At 28.1% G+C, this 13,410-nt stretch overlaps 1 pseudogene; it reads right to left on the reverse strand.

Annotated features, from left to right (window-relative positions):
* LOC139848814 (leucine-rich repeat receptor protein kinase HPCA1-like) overlaps positions 1-13,376 on the reverse strand; it is a 116,846-nt pseudogene extending 103,470 nt beyond the window's left edge.
* Between the last annotated feature and the right edge of the window lie 34 nt (positions 13,377-13,410).

Below are 13,410 nucleotides of genomic sequence, written 5' to 3' on the forward strand. Positions count from 1 at the left end.
TCCTTACAGAAGAATTTTTCTCATTATCATTGGATCTTAGAAAATTCTAAGATATCATCGTATCTTTAGTTATAAATATCCTCTATATTTCTGAAGATACCTTCATAACTATTCTTGTCCGAAATTATTTATATCTGTGTTACATAATAAAGGAAACTATTTTAGTTTCTATATTTCTATAACATACAAGTTTAAATTTTGAATGATTTGAGGTAGTGTTGGGAATTCAAGCATGAGTTAGTATAATATAATGATGCCAGACCAACGTGATTATATTACAGTAAGTCATGCTAAATTTTTAATGGAAGATGATGATTCATAGACTTTATAATCATCATTTGCCATGTTACATGACTTTTACATTCTACTTAACCTCTGAACATATCAAGAACATATATTCTTGATAGTTCTATCCTTAGTAATTCTAGTAATTTGACAAATCAAATCGTGCTATTACCTTTCCTTCTGCTTTGTATATTATGATCATTTGAAACTCCATACCTACGAATTCTCGACCATTATTCGCTTGACTTGAAGTCGGGAAGGAAAAACAAGAGCATAGAGCTCCGACATATAAGGGAAAATATAAAGCCCGATAACAACACGGAAATTACAAACCGTGTATATCAATGCGTATAGCAACATAAAGACACGGGAGAATTAAAAACACTATAACCCCAAGGTAATTGTAGAAGTAAACAGATTCCTCTGGGGGTAAATGAAAAAGAAGAATGACAGAAACAATAGTCAGAAAAATATTCAGGATAAGAACTGGATGAAACATTTTCACAATCTTTGGAAGTATGAATCGAGAAAGAAAGTATAGAAGTGGTGAAGATAATGAAACAGAAGAAGCTAATTTATAGCAAAATTCTAGACACAACAATCAAGGCAATTTTAATTTCCTTAATTACCGGAGAATCAAATCTTATACAGATTATAAAGATTTCCTTTAAATCCCTTGAATTCCGGAAATCACCTTTAATTATGTCAAAAGTTAAGGCAAACTGATATTTCCTTATTTCAAACTTTTAAGATAACTTCATTTATACTCTTCCTATAATCGAATCGTTTTATCCATATTACCCAATGTTGATAAATCAATATTTTCAACTCATATTCATCATTCTTGTTGTAAAGAATGACAATCTCTATCAAATTTCACGACTATGATTTTCATGAACTCCTCTCTATTTTGTCTACCCTAGCGTGGTGGAATAAACGCTCAAGGTTTAAATGAGCTCGATATTATTCATAACACATTTTATATATCTAATTTACTGAAATGACTTGTATAACATCATCATTTTGAATGATCTCCGCATTAATAATAAAATGCACTTCGTAGAAGAACTTGTAGAAATTATGGTTTGTATGATTTTAATTCTTGAAACAGGACAATATTCTATCCGTTGGAATTCACGCAAGGCCCCGAGCATACCAGGGAACGTGAAAACCAAATAAAATGTAAATATCCTCGTCTATGTACGAACAACATCGATTAATGGCAACAACTAAATTTCGGGACGAAATTTCTTTTAACGGGTAGGTACTATAACAACCCTCATATTTCCATACCTGAATTGACTAATTTGACTATAGGGTTGTTATCCATACGTAATATATAATTAAATTTGATATTGATCAAATATTTATTTTTAGTCGACACTTTTTTTTAACTAAAGTTTACACTAATTATATAAAATAACTTTAGTTAATATTAATATTAATGCGTATTATATTTAAAACTATATGAAACATAATTATTAATTAAATGATAAGTTATTTTAATCATTATATATATATTTTTAGCTTATAAAAAAAAGAGATTTTTTTATAAATTAAATAATGAGCCCATGAATTTTGACTAAATATTTTCAAAAACAAAAACTTATTAAAAATATTTTTAACATGTTTTTATTTTTTGTCAAAATTGGCACCTTTATTTTATTTATATTTTTTTCTTTTCACCAACCATTTTTTTCCTATAAATACCCACTTCCATTTCATAAAAACTTGTATCAAATCTTTGGAAAAACTCTCTCACAAACTTGGGAAAGTACTTGAGGTATTTTCTATATTTTTTATCGAATTGCTTTTATTTTTTTGTATATTCTTTAAAAATTCGAATTTAATATATATAAATTATTTTTACATCTTATAATTAGTATTATAAGTATTATGATGCATAAAAATAATTTTGATAATTTATGGAATATTATTTATAATTAAATACGAATTATGTAGTATTTAAACATAAAAACAATATAAAATTCGTAATAAAATATTAAACAGTAATAAAAATAATTATAATTTTTTTTGAGATTATTATACTTTTATAAACAAGCAAAAATTATAAAAATTAAATAAATGGGACGGTTAGTATTTAAAAAGAATTTACTTTTGCATTATTCTAAACCAAGAGAAATAATAAAGAAAATACAAAATAAATACAAACGTGTATTAAATATTTTTATAAAATTTTTATATGATTAGTATCATCACTAAATACTTTAAAAAAATATAAAAATTAATTTTAAATTATTTTTCCTATTTATTTAATTATAGGCTGATTACAATGGTTAAATAATTAGAAAACATTAAATAAATAATATTTTGATATAAAATTTGATTTAATAATTTTTATAACATTTTTACATAATATAGAACCTGTAAAAAATATAAAATTATTTATTTAGGTCGATTTAATATTTATTACCTAATTAAATTTGATTAATATAAACCGAGTATATATATAAAAAAAAGTGGGAAATAAATACAAAAACTTGATAAAATTATTTTTATAAAATATCCTACTGAATTGTATAATTAACTAAGTTTATAAAAATTATAAATATAATATTTAATGAATTAATATTCGAATTAACATATTTTAGTATGATTTTCGATTAACATAAGTATATTACATATACTAAATTAATATTATTATTATAACTTACGGTTAATAACTAAGTATACTATATAATAAAGTATAATGCTTATAATGTATGTTAATAACAATACATTATTAATAAACACTTATTTTATAACTATACTAATTTAATAATAATAACTTATAGTATATAATATAAGATAATCAAATTGTTAATACATTAATAAATATAATATAACATATATAATAACATATAAACCTAAAGTGAAGGTTAATCAAAGATAATGTACAATTCATGTGAACTTCATCGCTACTCACGGTCGTAAGTGAATGATGTCTAGGTTGCTATTTATGGGTAAGCTTGTAGATCTCGAATGCCATGACTTAGATTCTGGTCAAGAGTCCTGGGCCCCCGGTTACATCTGGTCATTCCTGACTTATTTGATAGCAAGGAAGTTTGAGTAAAGTTATACAACGTCTTGCTAAAGATTAACCCGAACTTTCTAAAATTGGAAAATTACTATAAGTGGAAACTTTCCATAAATAGTAACCTTCCGAAAATAGAAATTATTTAGTGAACCATTACTATCAATATAGTACTATATACTATTTTCTGTTAGACAATGTCTGATCATACGTTCTATCTCTAGGTTGAGATCTCGGTCACGTTCTTCCGTTCAATTCTTTCGTGAAATACTCTTTTGTGCTACTAAGGTGATTTTCATAGCCTCACTTTTACTGTTTACTTAACTATTTATAACTTTTGGGGTGAGACACATGCTTACTTTATAACTGTTTTACACTTAGACAAAAGTACTAAATTGTTAACTATGCTGTCATGCTTTGATTCATGCTAAATCCCTACCGTAATATCGTCAATTGCTACGTTTAAATGCAAACTTAATTATTGTGAGTAGGCCTATTGAGAGTAACATCTCTAATCATTCGACCGTTGGTCTTTGGTTACATAATAATGATTCCACGACACTGACAGTACAAGGTGTCATAGGGTAAACTTGTTTAGTAGCGATATTACAAAATGCAGCAACACTTTTAGATTGATATTTCTATATCAATCAACTTTAAACTAAATCCTGTGGTCTAAAACTTTGGATATTATTTATAAACCTGTGAATTTCACTCAACCTTTTTGGTTGACACTTTAAGCATGTTTTGTCTCAGGTGATGATTGAGCTAGCTGTTTGCAACTTTGTGATGATAGATTTGATGCTTGCATGGAGTCCACATAGAATATTATATTTTAGTTCATAAACATTTATTTTACATTTTAATAATAATGTAAACATGTATTACTGCTTCCGCTGTTTTATTAACAAAGGTTTTATTTAAAAAGTCTCATATAGAGTCGTTCTCGTTTATACAACTGTGTTATGATATGATTGGTCACAATTACCCCTGGTCCATTTTGGGGGGTGTGACAACAGATTCCTCTGGTGGTAAAAGAAAAAGAAGCATGACTGCATATATGGTCAATATAATAACAAGTATCAATACGGGATTGAGCATATTAACAAATCTTTTGGAAGTATGAATCTAGGAAGAAAGTATAGAAGTGGTGAAGATAATGAAACGGAAGAAGCTAATTTATAGCAAAATTTCCAAACATAGCAATCGAGGCAATTCACCGCATTTAATCAAAGAAATCCCAAAATTCCGTAAATACCGGAGAATCAAATCTTATAGATTACGAAGATTTTCTTTAATCCCTTGAATTCCGGAAATCAATCGTGACTACGTCAAAAGTTAAGGCGAACATTTAATTTACTCAATCACTCTTTTACGATAGCTTCGTTTATACTCTTCCTATAATCGAATCGTTTTATCCATATTATTCAATAGTGATAAAACTTTATTCTTCAACTTATATTCATCATTACAATATTCTTGTTGTAAACAATGATGATCTCTATCAAACTTCATGACTATAATTTTCATGAACTACTCTCTGTTTTGTCTACCCTAATATTGTGGCATAACCACTCAAGGTTTTAAATGAGCTCGATATTATTCATAACACATTTTATATATCCAATTTACTGAAATGACTTGTATAACATCATCATTTTGAATGATCTCCGCATTAATAATAAAATGTACTTCGTAGAAGAACTTGTAGAAATTATGGTTTGTATGATTTTAATTCTTGAAACAGAACAATATTATATCCGTTGGAATTCACGCAAGGCCCCGAGCATACCTGAGAACGTGAAAACCAAATAAAACGTAGATATCCTCGTCTATGTACGAACAACGCCGATTGATGGCAACAACTAAATTTCGGGACGAAATTTCTTTTAACGGGTACGTACTATAACAACCCTCATATTTTCATACTTGAATTGACTAATTTGCCTATAGGGTTGTTATCCATACGTAATATATAATTAAATTCGACGTTGATCAAATATTTATTTTTAGTCGACACTTTTTGTTAACTAAAGTTTACACTAATTATATAAAATAACTTTAGTTAATATTAATATTAATGCGTATTATATTTAAAACTATATGAAACATAATTATTAATTAAATGATAAGTTATTTTAATCATTATATATATATTTTAGCTTATAAAAAAGAGATTTTTTTATAAATTAAATAATGAGCCCATTAATTTTGACTAAATATTTTCAAAAACAAAAACTTATTAAAAACATTTTTAACATGTTTTTATTTTTTGTCAAAATTGGCACCTTTATTTTATTTATATTTTTTTTTCACCAACCATTTTTTTCCTATAAATAGCTACTTCCATTTCATAAAAACTTGTATCAAATCTTTGGAAAAACTATCTCACAAACTTGGGAAAGTACTTGAGGTATTTTCTATATTTTTTATCGAATTGCTTTTATTTTTTTGTATATTCTTTAAAAATTCGAATTTTATATATATAAATTATTTTTACATGTTATAATTAGTATTATAAGTATTATGATGTATAAAAATAATTTTGATAATTTATGGAATATTATTTATAATTAAATACGAATTATGTAGTATTTAAACATAAAAACAATATAAAATTTGTAATAAAATATTAAACAGTAATAAAAATAATTATAATTTTTTTTAAGATTATTATACTTTTATAAACAAGCGAAAATTATAAAAATTAAATAAATGGGACGATTATTATTTAAAAATAATTTACTTTTGCATTATTCTAAACCGAGAGAAATAATAAAGAAAATACAAAATAAATACAAACGTGTATTAAATATTTTTATAAAATTTTTATATGATTAGTAGCATCATTAGATACTTTAAAAAATATAAAAATTAATTTTAAATTAATTTTCCTATTTATTTAATTATAGACCGATTACAATGGTTAAACAATTAGAAAACATTAAATAAATAATATTTTGATATAAAATTTGATTTAATAATTTTTATAACATTTTTACATAATATAGAACCTGTAAAAAATATAAAATTATTTATTTAGGTCAATTTAATATTTATTACCTAATTAAATTTGATTAATATAAACCGAGTATATAAAAAGAAAAGTGGGAAATAAATACAAAAACTTGTATCCTACTGAATTGTATAATTAACTAGGTTTATAAAAATTATAAATATAATATTTAATGAATTAATATTCGAATTAATATATAATAGTATGATTTTCGATTAACATAAGTATATTACATATACTAAATTAATATTATTATTATAACTTATGGTTAATAACTAAGTATACTATATAATAAAGTATAATGCTTATAATGTAAGTTAATAACAATACATTATTAATAAACACTTATTTTATAACTATACTAATTTAATAATAATAACTTATAGTATATAATATAAGATAATCAAATTGTTAATACATTAATAAATATAATATAACATATATAATAACATATAAACCTAAAGTGAAGGTTAATCAAAGATAATGTACAATTCATGTGAACTTCATCGCTACTCACGGTCGTAAGTGAATGATGTCTAGGTTGCCATTTATGGGTAAGCTTGTGGATCTCGAATGCCATGACTTAGATTCTGGTCAAGAGTCCTGGGCCCCCGGTTACATCTGGTCATTCCTGACTTATTTGATAGCAACGAAGTTTGAGTAAAGTTATACAACGTCTTGCTAAAGATTAACCCGAACTTTCTAAAATTGGAAAATTACTATAAGTGGAAACTTTCCATAAATAGTAACCTTCCGAAAATGGAAATTCTTTAGTGAACCATTACTATCAATATAGTACTATATACTATTGTCTGTTAGGCAATGTCTGATCATACATTCTATCTCTAGGTTGAGATCTCGGTCACGTCCTTCCGTTCAATTCTTTCGTGGAATACTCTTTCGTGCTACTAAGGTGAACTTCATAGCTCCACTTTTTACTGTTTCATAACTGTTTTACAACTTTTGGGGTGAGACACATGCTTGCTTTATAACTGTTTTACGCTTAGACACAAGTACTAAATTATTAACTATGCTATCATGCTTTGATTCATGCTAAATTCCTACCGTAATATCGTTAATTGCTACGTTTAAATGCAAACTTAATTATTGTGAGTAGGCCTATTGAGAGTAACATCTCTAACCATTCGACCGTTGATCTTTGGTTACATAATAATGATTCCACGACACTGAAAGTACTAGGTGTCATAGGGTAAACTTGTTTAGTAGCGATATTACAAAATGCATCAACACTTTTAGATTGATATTTCTATATCAATCAACTTTAAACTAAATCTTGTGGTCTAAAACTTTGGATATTATTTATAAACCTGTGAATTTCACTCAACCTTTTTGGTTAACACTTTAAGCATCTTTTGTCTCAGGTGATGATTGAGCTAGCTGTTTGCAACTTTGTGATGATAGATTTGATGCTTGCATGGAGTTCACATCGCATATTATATTTTAGTTCATAAACATTTATTTTACGTTTTAATAATAATGTAAACATGTATTACTGCTTCCGCTGTTTTATTAATAAAGGTTTTATTTAAAAAGTCTCATATAGAGTCGTTCTCGTTTATACAACTGTGTTATGATATGATTGGTCACAATTACCCCTGGTCCATTTTGGAGGGTGTGACACATATCGACCCATGTATATATATTATTTGGAACAACCATAGACACTCTATATGCAGTAATGTTGGAGTTAGCTATATAGGGTTGAGGTTGATTCCAAATATATATTTACTTTGAGTTGTGATCTAGCCTGAGACGTGTATACACTGGGTCGTGAATTGATTCAAGATAATATATATCGATTTATTTCTGTACATCTAACTATGGACAACTAGTTGTAGGTTACTAACAAGGACAGCTGACTTAATGAACTTAAAACAGTAAAACGTATTAAAAATGTTGTAAATATATTTTGAACATACTTTGATATATATGTACATATTTGTTATAGGTTCGTGAATCGACCAATGGCCAAGTCTTACTTTGATATATATGTACATATTTTTGGGGATATTATTGATGCGCATTATATGTTAAGGTCGGTTACCAAGCCAAGCAATGAAAGCAAAGTGAATGTTATGTATCGAGAGAATGATTTTATACACAGGTTTTGTGTATGTTATTTTTGTGCACGAGATATGTGTACGGTTATTAAAAATCGCGAGGCAACCTACATGGGAGAAAAGGATACGAACCTACTCTGCCAAGCATTATGAAAAATGGTTTCGTACACGAGATAGGTGTACTATATTTAAATCTTGTGATCTATCAAAATGATGAATTTGATTGTTTATGATAAACCTATGAACTCACCAACCTTTTGGTTGACACTTTAAAGCATGTTTATTCTCAGGTATGAAAGAAATCTCCCGCTGTGCATTTGCTCATTTAGAGATATTACTTGGAGTCATTCATGACATATTTCAAAAGACGTTGCATTCGAGTCATTGGGTTCATCAAGATTATTATTAAGTCAATTATATTTGGATATATTATGAAATGGTATGCATGCCGTCAACTTTTGATGTAAAGAAAGTTTGTCTTTTAAAAACGAATGCAATGTTTGTAAAATGTATCATATAGAGGTCAAATACCTCGCAATGAAATCAACTATTAGGAATCGTTTATAATCGGTATGAACGGGTCCTTTCACAGGACATGAGTGGCTCTGATACCATTCTGTAACACCCCAACTTAACATGACCACAATATTGTCCGCTTTGCCCGCAGGCGCACGGCATTTTCTTGGCGACCACAAACGAGAAGCACTTTCCCAGGAGGTTACCCAACCTGGTAGTGCCCTCACCTAAGCACGCTTAACCACAATGTACTCGCACGCCCGCTCTGCCTGTGGTCCCAAAACGCGTTGTGTGATTTAAGCGTGAGTATTACCTTATAATCCCATGATCACTCATGTATGTGGGCAATGTGGGATTTGCCTATGGTGTTACATTGGAATCCAAATCCTGATACTTAGAGAATGTGTGTGTGTTTCTTTATGAACGTAAGCGAAAGCAATAACAGTTTTCTGGAGGGAAAAACTGTTTAATTCGGTTGAACATGGAAGGGTGCAACCCTTCATTTTGGTGGGAAAAAACGTTAATCCAAACGAGGGGCACTGCCCCTTGAACCCCGCAAGGGGGCATGCCCCCTTGACCCCAGCTATTTCCAAGACGGTATCTAGTAAACTTTTACGAGCGTGCACTCCACACTCTCAAAACCCGTTGTTGTTTAGTATTACTAGATAACTCCTGCTTTCAAGTAAATTCCAATTACCTAATGGTTGTTAGATTACACTAAAATTATCAACAATAATGTGAAGTTTAATAGTCACCGAATCAGTTTTATGCTTTCATATATATATAAAAAAATCGGTTACCATGTAACAAATCGTAGTTTTCACCAATGAAAAAGTAGGGTCCGAAAGCGGGTGGAGGATTGAAATTTTGGTTACTAAGTGAGAACCCGAGGCCAAGGATCCCAGTCTGATTAAACCAATCGTCTCCGGAAAAGAAAACTTGTAAATTAATCACGACATAATCATCTAAATTTTTGGTAGGATTTTTTGAGAGAAACTGAGTCTATATATATATATATATATATATATATATATATATATATATATATATATATATATATATATATATATATATATATATATATAGGGGCAGCATCAATGGGGAAGTAACCAATCGAGGGGAAGCGGGGGGAAGCAAAATTTTTTTTTTTCGTTTTTTTTGGAATTTTTTTTTCCGGCATCAAGATCACACGAAAATATGAACATTTAGAAGAGACACTTCGTGATGAATGTTATTATTTAGGCGGAAAAACGATCGACAAAAATAACATTCAAGATAATATTGTTCGTGAAGAATATGAACGTTTTTTTTTTCTTCATGTTTTGAGAAGTAAAATTTAGCCCGATTTAGAGTTTAGAATTTAGGGTTTAGGGTTTGGTGTTTCATAAACCCAAAACACCAAACCCTAAACCCTAAACCCTAAACTTTAAACCGTTCGTGTTAAAAACTCAATCTAAACCCTAAATCTAAACCCTAAATCCTAAATTTCTAAACCCTAATATCTAAACCCTATAAACCCTAATATCTAAACCCCAATAGCTAAAACCTCAACATACGCTCGAAAAACACGATAATTGTTATATATTACTTCTTCGAGCGTTTTCCCGCTAAAATAAAAACATTTATCACAAAGTGTCTCTACTAAATGTTCATATTTTCATCCCATCTATAATGTTCGTGAACAAAGTTTTTTCAAAAAACGAAAAAAAAAAAATTTGATTCCCCCCGATTGGTTACTTATCTCTTGATCCTACAACTGTATACAGTGTTGTAAAAAACCCGATTACTCGCCGATTAATCTCCGATTAATCATTTTTAGAAGCAATCCGTTCCGATTTCCAAAAATCCGTTTAATTAAACGGTCAACGTCAATTGATGGATTAAAATCAAATTTGGTAATCAAACTCAGTCAAAGTAAAAAATGGTTAACATTTTAACATGAATTTAAACTAAAATTTTATAGTTTTGAAGCAAAATGAACAATTTTAGACAATTATGTTAAAAATTATCTTTATGTTTATGGTTTTTTCTATAGTTACACATATAATTTTTAAAATTTAATATTTAAATGTATAAAGTACAATCCGATTAATCTCCGATTAATCCCCGAATTTTCGATTAATCCTTCCAAAGTACCGACCGATTAATCCCCGAATAGCGAAATTTGCAACCTTGACTATATATATATATATATATATATATATATATATATATATATATATATATATATAGGGGCAGGATCAATGGGGAAGTAACCAATCGGGGGGAAGCAAAATTTTTTTTTTTTCCCGGCATCAAGATCACACGAAAATATGAACATTTAGAAGAGACACTTCGTGATGAATGTTATTATTTAGGCGGGAAAATGATCGACAAAAATAACATTCAAGATAATATTGTTCGTGAAGAATATGAACGTTTTTTCCCCATGTTTTGCGAAGTAAAATTTAGCCCGATTTAGAGTTTAGGGTTTAGGGTTTAGGGTTTAGGGTTTGGTGTTTTGGGTTTATTCCATAAACCCAAAACACCAAACCCTAAACTCTAAACCCTAAACCCTAAGCTCTAAACAGTTCGTGTTAAAAACTCAATCTAAATTCTAAATCTAAACCCTAAATCTAAACCCTAAACCCTAAATTTCTAAACCCTAATATTTAAACCCTATAAACCCTAATATCTAAACCCCAATAGCTAAAACCTCAAAATACGCTCGAAAAACACGATAATTGTTATATATTTCTTTCTTCGAGTGTTTTCCCGCCAAAATAAAAACATTTATCACAAAGTGTCTCTACTAAATGTTCATATTTTTATCTCATCTATAATGTTCGCGAACAAATTTTTTTTAAAAAACGAAAAAAAAATTTTTTTGCTTCCCCCCGCTTCCCCCCGAATGGTTACTTCCCTCTTGATCCTACCACTATATATATATATATATATATATATATATATATATATATATATATATATATATATATATATATATATATATATATATATATATATATATATATATTGGTAAATGGGTTACCCTGTAATAAATTTTATAAAAATAAAGATTTTTCTAAATATAACCCTTAGGGCTATGTTTAAGATATTAAAACATGCACTCTTTATTTGTACAATTGTACCTTGTAAATAACCATTCTTAATAACTACCCCACTAACAGTATGTACCATTGCTTAAAGCATACATTAATTTTTTAACCATAACTCTTAGGACTATGTTTATGTTTAAAAATATTCTAAAAATAAAGAATGGATACGATAAGTTTATGGACTCAAAGGCCATAAATTAACCAAGTAGCCCAACAACCAAAATTGGTAGTTTAGATATACGAAATGAACTAATCAATAATCATGGAATTGCGTAGGGAGTCGTAAATAGTTGAATTTCCAAGGTCTGAAAACGAAGGAGCTCTGAAAAAAAGATTGCCGATGTAGGAAAACGAACATCGGCATTTTGGACTTGAAACTTGACCATTACTGAATGATGCAAGCGCACAGTTGTTGGGTGGTTATGCGATAATATTTAAATAAAAAATATTATTTAAATCTTTTAGTTGTTACCTTTTGATTGCTACTTTCATTGAATTTTCTTGCTACGCCAACATTATTTTTATTTTATATTATTTCTCATTTGGTTATTGACATAAAAATGAAATATTAAAATTTAAAATTGTACATAAATTTATTGGTTGTGCCATACATTGAGGGCATACTTAGTTGGGGGTTATAGACTATAAGGAATGAGTATGATTATAATTGGGATTGCTTGGTTATATGTAATGAGAATACTCATTACCCTAAACTAGTTAATGGAGCATTACCCACTAATTTGGGGGTTATGGAAATCATTAGAGTCATTAATTGCCATTTTTTATCTCAAAATTAACCGTATATTTATTTTTCTATATTATAATAACTCTAATATATAATTACTTTATATCTCCAACTCATAATTATATCTTCAATTCATTAACTGCTACATTTTTTGTCCCACGTTGAAATTAACAAAATCGTTTACTCTGTATATTATTAACAACGGAATTTCCTAAAAGCCATTAGTTGAATTCCTATTTTGATTTCTCTTATTTTATTTATGAATCTATTCTTTATATCAATTTATTTTTCTAATATTAAGAATTAAAATATTGACGGTAAAATCTGTATGAAGTTAAAAAAAACTCAAATTGATTGTGTTCTAAATATTATACTACCTCGTGTATCAGCGTATGTATATATATTATATATTTATATATTATATAAGAATATAAGAATATAAAGATAAACAATTTAATATCATTTTTAAACCTTATAATGTCTTTAACCAAGCACTATCAAAAGGAATGAGTGTATCCATTCTATTCCTTTGTATTCCCTTTCCCATTCCTTCATTTAAACCAAGCACACCCTGAGTTGGAAATAGGAATTTAACCAAATTCATTATCATAAAAATTGATAATGTATAATAATTATTA

This window comes from Rutidosis leptorrhynchoides, chromosome 1 (genome assembly GCF_046630445.1).
Source record: "Rutidosis leptorrhynchoides isolate AG116_Rl617_1_P2 chromosome 1, CSIRO_AGI_Rlap_v1, whole genome shotgun sequence".
Taxonomy (NCBI): domain Eukaryota; kingdom Viridiplantae; phylum Streptophyta; class Magnoliopsida; order Asterales; family Asteraceae; genus Rutidosis; species Rutidosis leptorrhynchoides.